The sequence below is a fragment of the Phascolarctos cinereus genome, unplaced genomic scaffold (genome assembly GCF_003287225.1).
Source record: "Phascolarctos cinereus isolate Bilbo 61053 unplaced genomic scaffold, phaCin_HiC Scaffold_3;HRSCAF=262, whole genome shotgun sequence".
In the NCBI taxonomy this organism is placed as follows: domain Eukaryota; kingdom Metazoa; phylum Chordata; class Mammalia; order Diprotodontia; family Phascolarctidae; genus Phascolarctos; species Phascolarctos cinereus.
The window spans coordinates 27377739-27390098 of NW_027555736.1; positions in this window are offsets into that span (position 1 = coordinate 27377739).

The window sequence follows — 12360 nt, forward strand, 5'->3', positions numbered from 1 at the left end:
TGGTAGACAATGGTCAGAAGCAAAACTGATTTTAAAGAGCAACAGATTAAAAAGAGAGAGAAAAGGATAAACAGAAGAAAATATGATGGAGGGAAGTGCATAGTAATCATGACTGTGAATGTGAATGTGATGAATCCCCCCAACACACAAAGCAGCTAGCTCAATGGATTAGAAACCAAAATCCAACAGTATGTCTTTTAAAAGAAACTCATTTGAAACAGGAAGAAACACAGAGAGTTAAGATAAGGGGGTAGATCAGAATCTATTATGTTTCAGTAGAGGTTAAAAAAAAAGGTTGAACTGATATCAGACAAAGTGAAAACAAAAATAGACCTTGTCAAAAGAGATAATCAGGAAAACCACACCATACTAAAATGTAGCATAGATAATAAAGTGATATAAAAAAAGTATAGGGGCAGATAGGTAGCACAGTGGATAGAGCACAGGCCCTGAAGTCAGGAGGACCTGAGTTCAAATTTGATCTCATACCAAACACTTGCCACTTATTAGCTATGTGACCCCGGGCAAGTCACTTAACCCCAATTACCTAAAAATAAAAAATAAATTAATTTAAAAAAGTATATATCAAGTCTCTTTGACAAAAGACTCATTTATCAAATACATATTGAATTTAAAACATTAAAAAAATAAGAACCTTTCCTCAATTGATAAATCATCAATGAATATGAATAGGAAGTTTTGGGGAAAAGAAATCAATGCTATCTATAGTTATATAAAAAATACTCCAAATCACTATTGATTGGAAAAGAGAAAATTGAAACTACTTTGATATATTACCTCACACCTATCAGGTTGACTAACATGACAAAAAAAACATACTCATGAATGCTGGAGGAGATGTGGAAGATTAGGGACATAAATGCACTGTTAACAGTAGAGTTGTGAACTGGTTCCACTGTTCTGGAGAACAGTTTGGAACTATTGCCAAAAAGCTATAAAACTGTGCGTACACTTTGAACCAGCAATACCATTACTAGGTTTAGATCATAAGGGGATCAAAGAAAAGAGTGGAGAAAAGTTTTAAATGTACAATAATATATTTACACCAACTCCTTTTTTTTGTGATGCCAAAAACTTGGAAATTGATGGGATGCCCATCAATTGGAGAATGGCTGAAAAAGTTGTGGTATATGATTGGGGTGGAATAATATTGTGAAATAAGAAATGATTAGCAGGAGTTGAAGAAAGAAAAAAAAATCTAGAGACTTATATTAACTGATGTGGAATGAAGTGAGCAGAACCCAGAAATTGTGCACAGTAACAGGATTATTGTAATGATGACCAGGTATAAAAAGACTTATCTACTCTGATCAATACAATGATACAAGATAATTCTGAAGAACTCATTATGAATAATGTTATCCATCTCCAGAAAGAGAAATGATGAACTCTGAGTGCAAATTGAAGTATATTTTTAACTTTATATTTCTTGTTTCTACTGTGACATGGGTAATATAGAAAGATGTTTTTCATACTTTTACATGTAAAATTGATATCATAGTGTTTGCCTTTTCTATAGGTGAGAGAGGAGCAAAATAGAGAGAATTTGCAACTCAAAATTTTAAAAAAAGTAAATTAAAAATAAAATTTTAAAAAAGATTGTAGAGAAAATCTCTAACTTGAAGCTAAAAATATCTTATACAAGTTGTTTATTTAATATGACAAAAGGAATGTCTATCTGAATGGTTGGAAATTTACAATTATAAAGTTGTTGTTTATGAAATACAAAATTATTCTTTGTAAGTATATACAATAATGGACAGTAATTGCTAATGTTGTGACAGTACATGGTGTTGCTGTTCCATCTATAATCCAATAATTCTATTAAGTGTTTATCTGATGTCAGATTAGTTAATGAATAAATAATGAACTTCAATTAAGATTGCTTACTATGCATCAGCCATTATAATTAATGCTATAGATACAAATACAAACAGAAAGATAGCTCCTGCCCTCGAGTAAATTATATTCCGATAAAATAATAAACATTAGAAAGAAGTGTCCAGGTAGGCATATTGTGGACCAAGATATCATAAGGGTGAGTGGAACAGTAGAACATTAGATCATCTTGAGTTTTCCATGAATGGTAATAGTGATGTAATTTGTTTACACTTCCCCAGAGTAGAAGTAGAAATCATGTGTGATGAGCTTGGGTAACAGGCAGATGACAAGAGGTATTTGGATGATGGAATGGCATGATTTCCTGAGGGCTTATAATGGTCAGTATGGTTCATGATTCCCAGGAAAGAGTCTAGTTTCTAAAGCATAAGGCTTAATCCCCTTATCCTGAAATGAATATTCCTTCATAACTGGTGCCCTACTAACTCCTCAAATCTTATCTCTTACTACTTGATAGACTCATAGATCTAAAAGTTGTGAAAGATACTGACTTTCCATTAATCCAACTCTTACTTGAAGAATGATCTGTTTTCAGAAACCCCTATAATGGTGTAATGGCCTTCTAATATCTGGGGGTGGAGGGACCTCCAATGAGTGATTTCTAATTTGAGTACCTACTGTTTCCTAATCTCAAATGTAAATTTGCCTTTCTCAACTTCAGTCAAATATTCCCGATTCAACTCTGTCTGTCTGAATATAAAAAACAATAAAATTAATCAGTCATACTTTGAAATATTAGATGAAAAATACAGAATTCTCCTTTGTTTTTATTGTCCTGTATCTTCTTTTTCAGTCTTCTCATCATCCTTATCATATGCCTCTAGAAAAAAAAATTTAGGTGGAGATAGATAAATACATAGATACATACATAGATCCTAAAATGTGATATCTAGAGTTAAACACAGAATATAATATGTGGTCTGTCCAAAGAATATCTCTTACCTTCATATTTCTAGATACTTTATTTCTCAATTCTATATCATTTCAAGTTTTTCTTAATGGTATGTTGCCTGCCTTATATCAACATTTCAGCCCAAGAAAAGACCTAGATTTTTTTCCTCCCTTAAGTATTATTGTCTAACTAATGTGGAAATATTTTGCATGACTGCACATGTATAATCAATATCAAATTATTTGCCTTCTAAATAAGGGAAGTAAAGGGAGAATGGCAGGTAGAGAGTTTAGAACTCTAAATTAAAAAAAAACAATAAAAATTTTTTTATGTGCAATTAGTAAGAAAATAAAGTATTAAAAAAAATTATTGGCTAAGCATCAATCACCCATCCTGTATTTTTATACTTGATTGTGGGAGCATAAATTTAAAACTGTATATTTATATTCACTAAGTTTCATCTCAACCTTGTCAGCCTAAGTACAACAAAACATTATGTTAAAAATAATGTTGAACTCTTGTACTGTATGCCTAACAATGACAGTTTGGGTCAAGGACGTGCAGTATATGACTTCGACATAATTTTCTAGACTGATTAAACAAATTTATAGTCCCACCCGCAGGTCGGTAGTGAATTTCATGTTTACTGATTCCAAATCTATGTTTCTTTATAAGTACTCTAAACTGTAGAGTCAGGAAGGAGCAGAAGCTATTTATAACCACTCATTTGAAGAAAAGCAAGAAGAAAATGTATAAAAATGAAGCCATTCCACTTTAATTTCTAATCTTTGAGGGTTGTCCAGAGCTCAAGTTACCTGCCAAAGATTAAAAAGTGAGCAAATATCCAGGACCTGAGTTGAAGCAAGGTGCCCCTGACCTGAGGCTGTGTCTGTAACCAATATCACATGTTGTTTTTCTTCTGAGGTGATGTATTGGAAAAAATCTAGAAAAAACAGCTTATTGTTGTTGGTTTAGTACTGAATCATTCATATGCTAATAATTGTAATAAACTAAAATCAATTCTCTACAAATCAAATCTTGATGTATGGTTTAAATAGTATAGCATATTAATAGAAAATAAATAACTACAGGAATATAAAACACTATTTTTTATCAATTTTTAAAAATTTTATTAATTTATTTTGATTTTTCAAATCACTTTCATATGCTTTTGAGTTGAAAACTTTTCTCCCCCTTCCTCCCCCCACCCTCCCCAAGACGGTGCACAATCTGATATAGGCTTTACATTTACATACCCATTAAACATATTTTCATATTAGTGAAGTTGCAAGTAAAAATTAAAACCAATAGGAGGAACCATCAGAAAGATGAAACAAAACTCAACAGAAGGTAAAAATAAGTGATAGCGATTCGACTTCCATAGTTCTTTCTTTGGATGTGGTCAGCATTTTCCATCCCGAGGCCTCTGGAGATGTCTTAGATCCTCGTAATGCTGAGAAGGGTTCAGTTTAACAATATTAGTTATTGTATAATGTGGCTGTTATTGTGTACAAAGTCCTCTTGGTTCTGCTCACTTCACTCAGCATCAGACCATATAAGTCTTTCCAGGTTTTTCTGAATTCAGCCTGTTCATCATTTCTTATAGCACAATATAAAATACTATTTAAAGAACTGTATTTATGTTCATTGGTTTATACTGGTCATCTGAGAAAATTACATTCTGCTTGTTTACCTGATGATTGAGCAATTACCTACCACAATGGCCGGCAAAGACAGCTCAGAGTGTAAATATCATAGCCTATAATTTGAAATTCACCTCATTCTTTGGCAATGCCCTTCTCCTTTCATTTCATATTTTAACTATCTGAATTATGTTTACTTTTCATCTTGCCCTGTTATTCTCACATTCAACCATTTACTGATTTACTAAATCAACTAATGTTGCTATAATCTTTGTAATGATTTTTCTCTCATATATTCTCTCCTCTAGTATTGTCACCATCAATATGGAAGGCTCTCATTATCTCCCAAGTGGCCTAAAGCAATACTCAGAGAAGCTCGGAGGCCTTCTTACTAATCTTTCTGTTCCCTCCAATCATTTTTTCAGACAGCTGTGAAAATCATCTTACTTTTACATAGATCTACTCACAATCTGCCTTCAAATCTTTATTGGCTTTCAATTACCTGACTGGTAAAGTTGAAACTCTTTTGCCTATAATCAAACCCCCTTTACCTCATCTCTCACAACCTTTTTAAAACCAATATTCAGAATAGGCAGCAAAGGTTAGAGTGAAGGACTTAGAATCTTGGAAGACTTGATTGCAAACCCTGCTTCAGATGCTTCCTTGTTATGTGACCATGGAAAAATCACTTGACCTCTATTTCCTTTAATTTCCTCATCTTAAAATGGGGCCAGTAACAGCATGTATCCTCCCAAGGTTATTGTGAGTTTAAAATGTGATAATAGTTTAAAGTAAATTGCAAATCTCGAAGTACTATGTAAAGGATAGCTATAATTATTAGTCATTATTAGAAGCACCATATTTATAAGCAACCCAAGCATATTTGACAAAGCTTTGTATCATGAAAACATCTTATTTTCCTGTTTCCAAACATATATTCATATACTTCCCCTCAGTGTTATCCCTTTGTCTCATTAGCTAATTCCTATCTCTTTTTAAACCTGAATTCTAATGTTACCTCCTCTATGAAGCTTCTCTCACCCTATTTCTTCATGATGAGTTTCCCACATAACCTCCAACCTCATATGGCACTTTGGTTAATGAAGCTCTAATATAGTCAGTATTTAATGTATTTCCTTTGTGTCTGTGTTTTATTTTGTCCACTAGAGATTAATGGTAATAATTTACATTTTATAGCATTTTCACATTTTCAAGGCATTTCTATAATAACCATTCAATCAATCAATAACCAGTGGTTAATGAATTCTTATGTGTCAGTCCTGTGCTCTATTCTTAGTACAGCATTCTTTACACTGGAGAAGCTTATATTGATCAATGAATGAGTAATTGAGGCTGGCATATGCCCTGATAGGTATTATAGAAAAGAAAATCATAGAAATAGAAGTATTTTTATATTCTCCTGAGAGTTGCCTTCCCTGACACCAATAAAAAATAAGGTATTTGAAACATCAAAGGAGAAATAAAAGAACCATGGTGCCACATTTTTTATACAGGAAATGAGTGATAGAAAGAAACAGTGTTTATCTAAGCCCAACCTTTAGCTTTAAAAATAGTCTGCCTACAAAATACCTAACAATTAGGCCTTCACCTGAAAATCTGAAAGGAGGGTGAATCTGTGAACTCCTGAGTGAACCCAATCTTCTTATAGATAATTATAACCAATTACCAGTATTAAACCTAAATTTACCATTAAGAAACTTCCATGCATTGCTTCATTGCTGAAAGTCCAGTATAGGAGCAAAATTAGTTTAAGCTCTTCCATATAGCAAAGCTTTATATTTTAAGTCAGCTACCATAATTCCACTGAGTCTTGTCCTATAGATACTCTCCAGTTTGTTTGAATATTGCTTTTATTTTGGAAAAATATAAGACCCAGAACTGAACATAATACTACAGATATATCTGACTATGGCAAGATTAGCATTGCTCTAATTCTTAATGCTCTGTCTCATAAAGGAACCTATAATCACACTTTTTTTTAGTTTTCTTATAATTGATATTACAATCCAAAAAAAGCACATAGAATGTTGTTCAATTGAACTGCTCAATATCCATGCCATTTTTCATATTATACTTGAGAAATTTTTAAACTCATTTGTAAGAATTTACACTTATCTCTGTTTAATTTCATTTTACTAAATCCAGCCCAATATTCTGGATTGTTCACAACTTCTTTCTACAAAGGAATCTAGTAAAATTCTAAGTGATGTTTCTAAATTAATTAGATCCAGTATTACCATTGGACTCGTCAGTCTTGATCATCTAACTATAATTCCTTCTTAATGAAATTGGGATAACTGGCTTTCATTACAGGAAATACTTTTTAATATCTCCAGTATTCACAAAAACAATATTACACAGAATGAGTTGATTAAAATATCTGGTTCACTATTTAGTCTTACGTTGAATGAAATCACCGAGTGAAAAGAAATATCATTGGTCATTTAATCCAATCCAATCTAACTCAGTTCCTGAGTAAGAATCTTCAATATATTATATCAGTGGTAGGAAACTGCGGCTCAGGTATATATGTGCAAGGTCACACAGGTAGCAATGAATAGAGGTCAGGATTCAAAGTTGGATCATCTAACTATAAATCTGGCATTCACTCTACTGCAGCAAGTCACAAAGTTGTAGTTAAGAGAAGATATCATATCAAGAACATGTAGCCACAATCACAAAAGAGAACTCTTCTAAAAAACCTAAATTAGTAATGAACACATTTGCCTCATCAGTCATAATTAGCAAATGTTTGATTTTATGCCATATGAAAACTCTTTAATTCTACTGATTAGATTCCAGGATATAAACTCACTTTTTAAAATGTCATTTTTTTTTCTTCTCCATATCTAAAAGTACTGTAATAATAGAAGGCAAAGTTACTTAAATATCTCTGGGTTGTTAGTCATTTACAACTTATCATTTAAATGTCCTCAATCATGTGGATACAGATACCCACACACATGCACATATGCGTGTGTGTATGGATGGATGGACGGATGGATGGATGGATGTGTGTGTGTGTGTGTGTGTGTGTGTGTGTGTTTGTGTATGGATATGGATTTAAATATAGATACACAGCTAGTTGGTGCAGTGGATAGAATGCTAGACCTGGAGTCAGGAAGAATCATTCTCATGAGTTTAAATCTGGCTTCAGACACTTATTAGCTGTGTGACTCTGGGCAAGTCATTTAACTCTGTTTGCTTCAGTTTCCTCATCTGTAAAAATAAGATTGAGAAGGCAATGACAGACCACTCTCGTATCTTTGAAAATAAACCCCCAATGGGGTTACAAAGAGTTAGTTTTAAGTCACAACTTCAAAAACAAAACCAAATATACATAGATCATATATAGGTATGCATATTCATAGATAGATGTGTGTATGTATATGTGTATATATGTATATATATATATACACACACATACACATGCATACATATATTTGATATTGAATAGTAATATTGAATCTAATTCATATAGGAATATCAGTCTGACTTTTATTAGATTCTTTTGCAAAGATTTCATCACTACGTATATGTATATGTACAGATATGTGTATGCACGCAATACACGTGTGTGTATATGTATATGCGTATGTATACATGCACACATGGTTGTGTGCATGTGTGCATATATACACACAACACACGTGCACATATATGCACGTATCTGCCAATGCACTAAGCTAAGAAGTGGTTATTTGATAGACACATATGCATGCACATGCTTACATAATGCATACTCGTGTATATGCACACACATATATGTATATATGTACCTACATACATGCTACCTGCAAAAAGAATCTCTTCTCTAAGACTCTAACACTCTGATAGGAGAGACAATGTAGAAACAATTCTGCATAAGCAAAATATATGCAGGACAAATTGGGATTAGTCTTTTTTAAAAAAATCACTAACATTAAAGGGGATTGAGAAACCTATTTTAATTCTTAAAGAACAGGTATTACATAATTTTAATCTATATAAAAGTTGGGATCAGAGAGATGTAAAACCATAAAATGAAGCTGGGCCCGACATGTGTCAACAGTGAAGAAAAAATGACAATGATCCTATGATGTCCATTTGTAGCTACATAATGTTGGGGAGCCTCAAGGAAGATCCTCAAGTACATTGTGTTTATATCCTTTCATCAAGTTTATTGGAAAGCATGTTGCACATGTTGAGAGGAGTACATGATGACAAACAGTAGATGGAATGCTACTTAGATCATTAGTTAGATACACCCAGATGCAACCATAATTCTTTCAAAGCATCGAAGTTAGTGTTTCTAGCGCTTGGCACAGCCCACTAACAGAATAGGCACATAAAAAAATGCTCTTAAATCTAATTTAATATGGCAAATTGCATTTAAATTGAATTTGGCTTCAAAAATCCCACTTTACCTAACAAAAACTTGCATGCAACTATTCACATAGTATTATTTTCCCTCAAAATAAAACATATTTTCTTCATTTTTCAGTTCATACTCTAACCAAAGCAAATTCTAGCTTTAGAAGAACAAAATTATGTTTAATTTCAAGTCAGTAAAGAATAATTTTTTTGAAAAGCACTTTCCCTTACACTGTGGGGGGATTTAAAGAAGGTGTGTTCATTACCTTCAGTGAAAGCTTTATGGAATGGAAAGCATGATCTGAGCTGTAATGCATATGATGTGGAGGGCATATGATGAAGGACATCAGTTGAGCCTGGCTTTTTTAAGAAGTGTAGGATTTGGAGTAAGAGTATCAGCCTCAATCCTACTTCAAATACTTAACATCGTGGGACTATAGGAAAGTCACATATGCTCTCAGAATCCTAAGGTTTCTGATTAGTAAGATGGAAATACTGATGTGTATAAGACCCATGTCACAGAAAAAAAGTGCTTCACAAGTGTGAAGAAAAATTGGGAGATATCTGGTGTCCCAAGTGGGCTGCAATTCAGAACCACTAAAGATTGGAAAAGTTGGCAAGGGTAATCAAGTAATGTCATACGATTGGCATAAGGTACTTATTTTCTATTTCTATGAATAGTGAGGTGCCACTTTAAGTTTAGGGGCACAAGAATGAAGTGCCCAGATCTGTTTCTTATGAATATGATTTTGGCAAAAGTGTGAAGTTTCTCTTGGAGAGAAGGCAAGCCAGAAAGCAATAAAATCCATGAGGAGATTGTTGTTTAAGACCAGCTAGTTTAGGTGAGAGGTAATAAGGGCCTAAAATAAGCTTTTGGCTATAATTAGGAAGAAAAGGAATGATGAGAGGATAGGTCCAAATGGAAGATATGCAACACATCTCAGGACAGATGGAGGAGCCCACAGCCCAGCTAAGGAAGCAGCTGTAATAATAATAATGAGCATGATCATAATATTATTGTTGTTGTCGTTGTTGTTGTTGTTGTTGTTATTACAATAGCTAGAATTCATATTGTGATTTAAGGTTTGCAAAATAATGTTTCAATATATAAGCACAAAGGGTTCCTTTGGGGGTCAGAGTCTTCTAAAGTTCACCACCTATGCTGAGTATCTATAGATAGCACCTGTACTCAGAAAGGGAAGGATTCCCCATTGTCTCTCTTCACACACTGATGGTAGTAGCTTAAAAGCCATATCGTATTTCTCCACATCAAAATAAATAAATAAATATAAATAAACCAATTAATGGTTTATAAACAAAGATACATGAAAGAGACAGAAGCAGCTTAATCTTTGGTACTGTAACAATAAGGTGTGAAACATAGCAATTCACTCAGTAATTTTGGGTGTAACCCTTGTTTCAGAGGAGCTCATCAATCAGTCAACAAATACAAGTTCAGCACTCACGAAAATTGAAGACTTCGCTACACTGTGGCATAGTAGAAATTGTATTATATTTGCAGTCAGCACAACTGTGTTAAAATTTCAATGCTTACATTTATTAGTTGTGTCACCTTCAGCTAACCCCTTAAATTCTCTGGGCTTCGCCATCCTTCTTCTGATAATGAAGAGGTTAGACAGAATTACCTTTAAAGTTTCATCTGGCTGCAACTGGGATGTTATGAACTTGGACAATATCCTTCACTCTTTCCATACTGTCACCCAGTCTCTCCCCTCCTATCAATTCAGGGCAAGGCTTAGCTAATCCTAGGAATTTGGGCTTGGGATTGGAATGTAATGAGACTCTTGAATCACAGAAAGTTTTCTTTTTTAAGCGTTGTTTAAGATAACATTAAAAACAATACAATTCAGGTAAAATTATGTCATCCAATTTTTCATTACGGTGATATCTATCCATTAATCAGAAAGGTGTCCCTATGGAATAGTGGGAATTATTACTGCCCCTCTAGGGCAGAAAGAATAAGGAAGCTAGGAAAAATTGTATTAAATAATCACTGAATCTATGAAAAATAGAAGGAAGGTGTTGGAGCATTAGCTGGTGCTTGAAGCTCATTCTTTTCTGGAAAAGGAAAGAAAAAACATGAACACAAATAATACAGAAATATATTTGAATCAAGAAGGAAATAGGATGGAAAGATGAGAAAAGGGAAGAGAGAATTAGAGGGAGAGTAGATGGTAGATTAAGGGATAAATTAATCAAAAACAAAACAAATTCTAATGAGGGATATGCAAAACCTTTGTATTTATAGCTCATTTTGAGGTGATAAACAATTGGAATCTGAAGGGTTATCATCACTGTGAAATGGTTGAATTAGTTAAGATATGTAGATGCTATAGAATATTGTTGTACTATAAAAATGATAGAAGGTGTTCTTTTCTATGAAACCTGGAAAGATTAGAATGAACTGATGCATAGTAAAATGAAGAGAATCAAAACTACTTATGAAATGAAAAAAAAAAAGACCTTGCAAAAATCAATTTTGAAAGATTTAGGAACTCAACCAATATATTGACCAACCATGATTCCAGAGGAGTAATAATAAAACAAGCTACCCAACTCCTCATAAAAAGGTGGTTATTGATAAATACATAGGGGTATATATATATATATATATATATATATATATATATATATATATATATATATATATATATATATGTGTGTACACACACACATATATATATATGCATACATACACATGCATATGCACATGATAAATTTATGTGGATCTCTGTATACATATATGTATGTGTTCATATATGCCTGAGTATGTGTGTGTGCATATGTATGTATGTCGCATGCATTGTGTTGTATATTTTATGTTTGGACATGGTCAGTTAATATTTTGTTTTGCTTAACTATGTGTGTTTGTAAAACATTTGCTGTTTCTGTTGTTTTTTTGCTGTTGCTGTTTCATTCTTAATTGATAGGGGAGATGTTAAAGGGGGAGAAGTAAGATTTTTGATAATTAAAAAATGAAATATAATTTAAAAATAAAAGCAATGATAGCAAATTAAACAGTGCACAACAATCCATGATTTCTTAGCAAAGAGCAAAGAGCTCTTCATCTTAAATGTAACCTTGATTTTCTAATTCCTAATGAAGGTATCATATATTGACCATTAAAAAGTAGAATTGAGGGTGGAGCCAGGATGGTAGAATAACCGTAGTGACTTACTAGAGCTGTCATCCAAACCCCTCCAAACACCTGTAAAAATGACTCTAAAATTCTAGAGCAGCAGAACCCACAAAAGGACAGAGTAAAAAAAACTTCCAGCCTAAGACAACTTGGAAGGTTGGCAGGAATGGTCTTTTGCATCAGTCTGAGAGAATTCAGTACAAAATGTGTCAGTACAACCTGGGCCCCAGCAAGCCCAGGACAGGCTTAAGGGACTGAATCAATGGCAGCTGTAGTGGTTTCCAGACTTCTCAAACCACAAGCACCAAACACAATTTAGAAAGCCAATAGTAAACGTCTGTTGGACCTGGGAGAGAGAGGAGCACAGTATG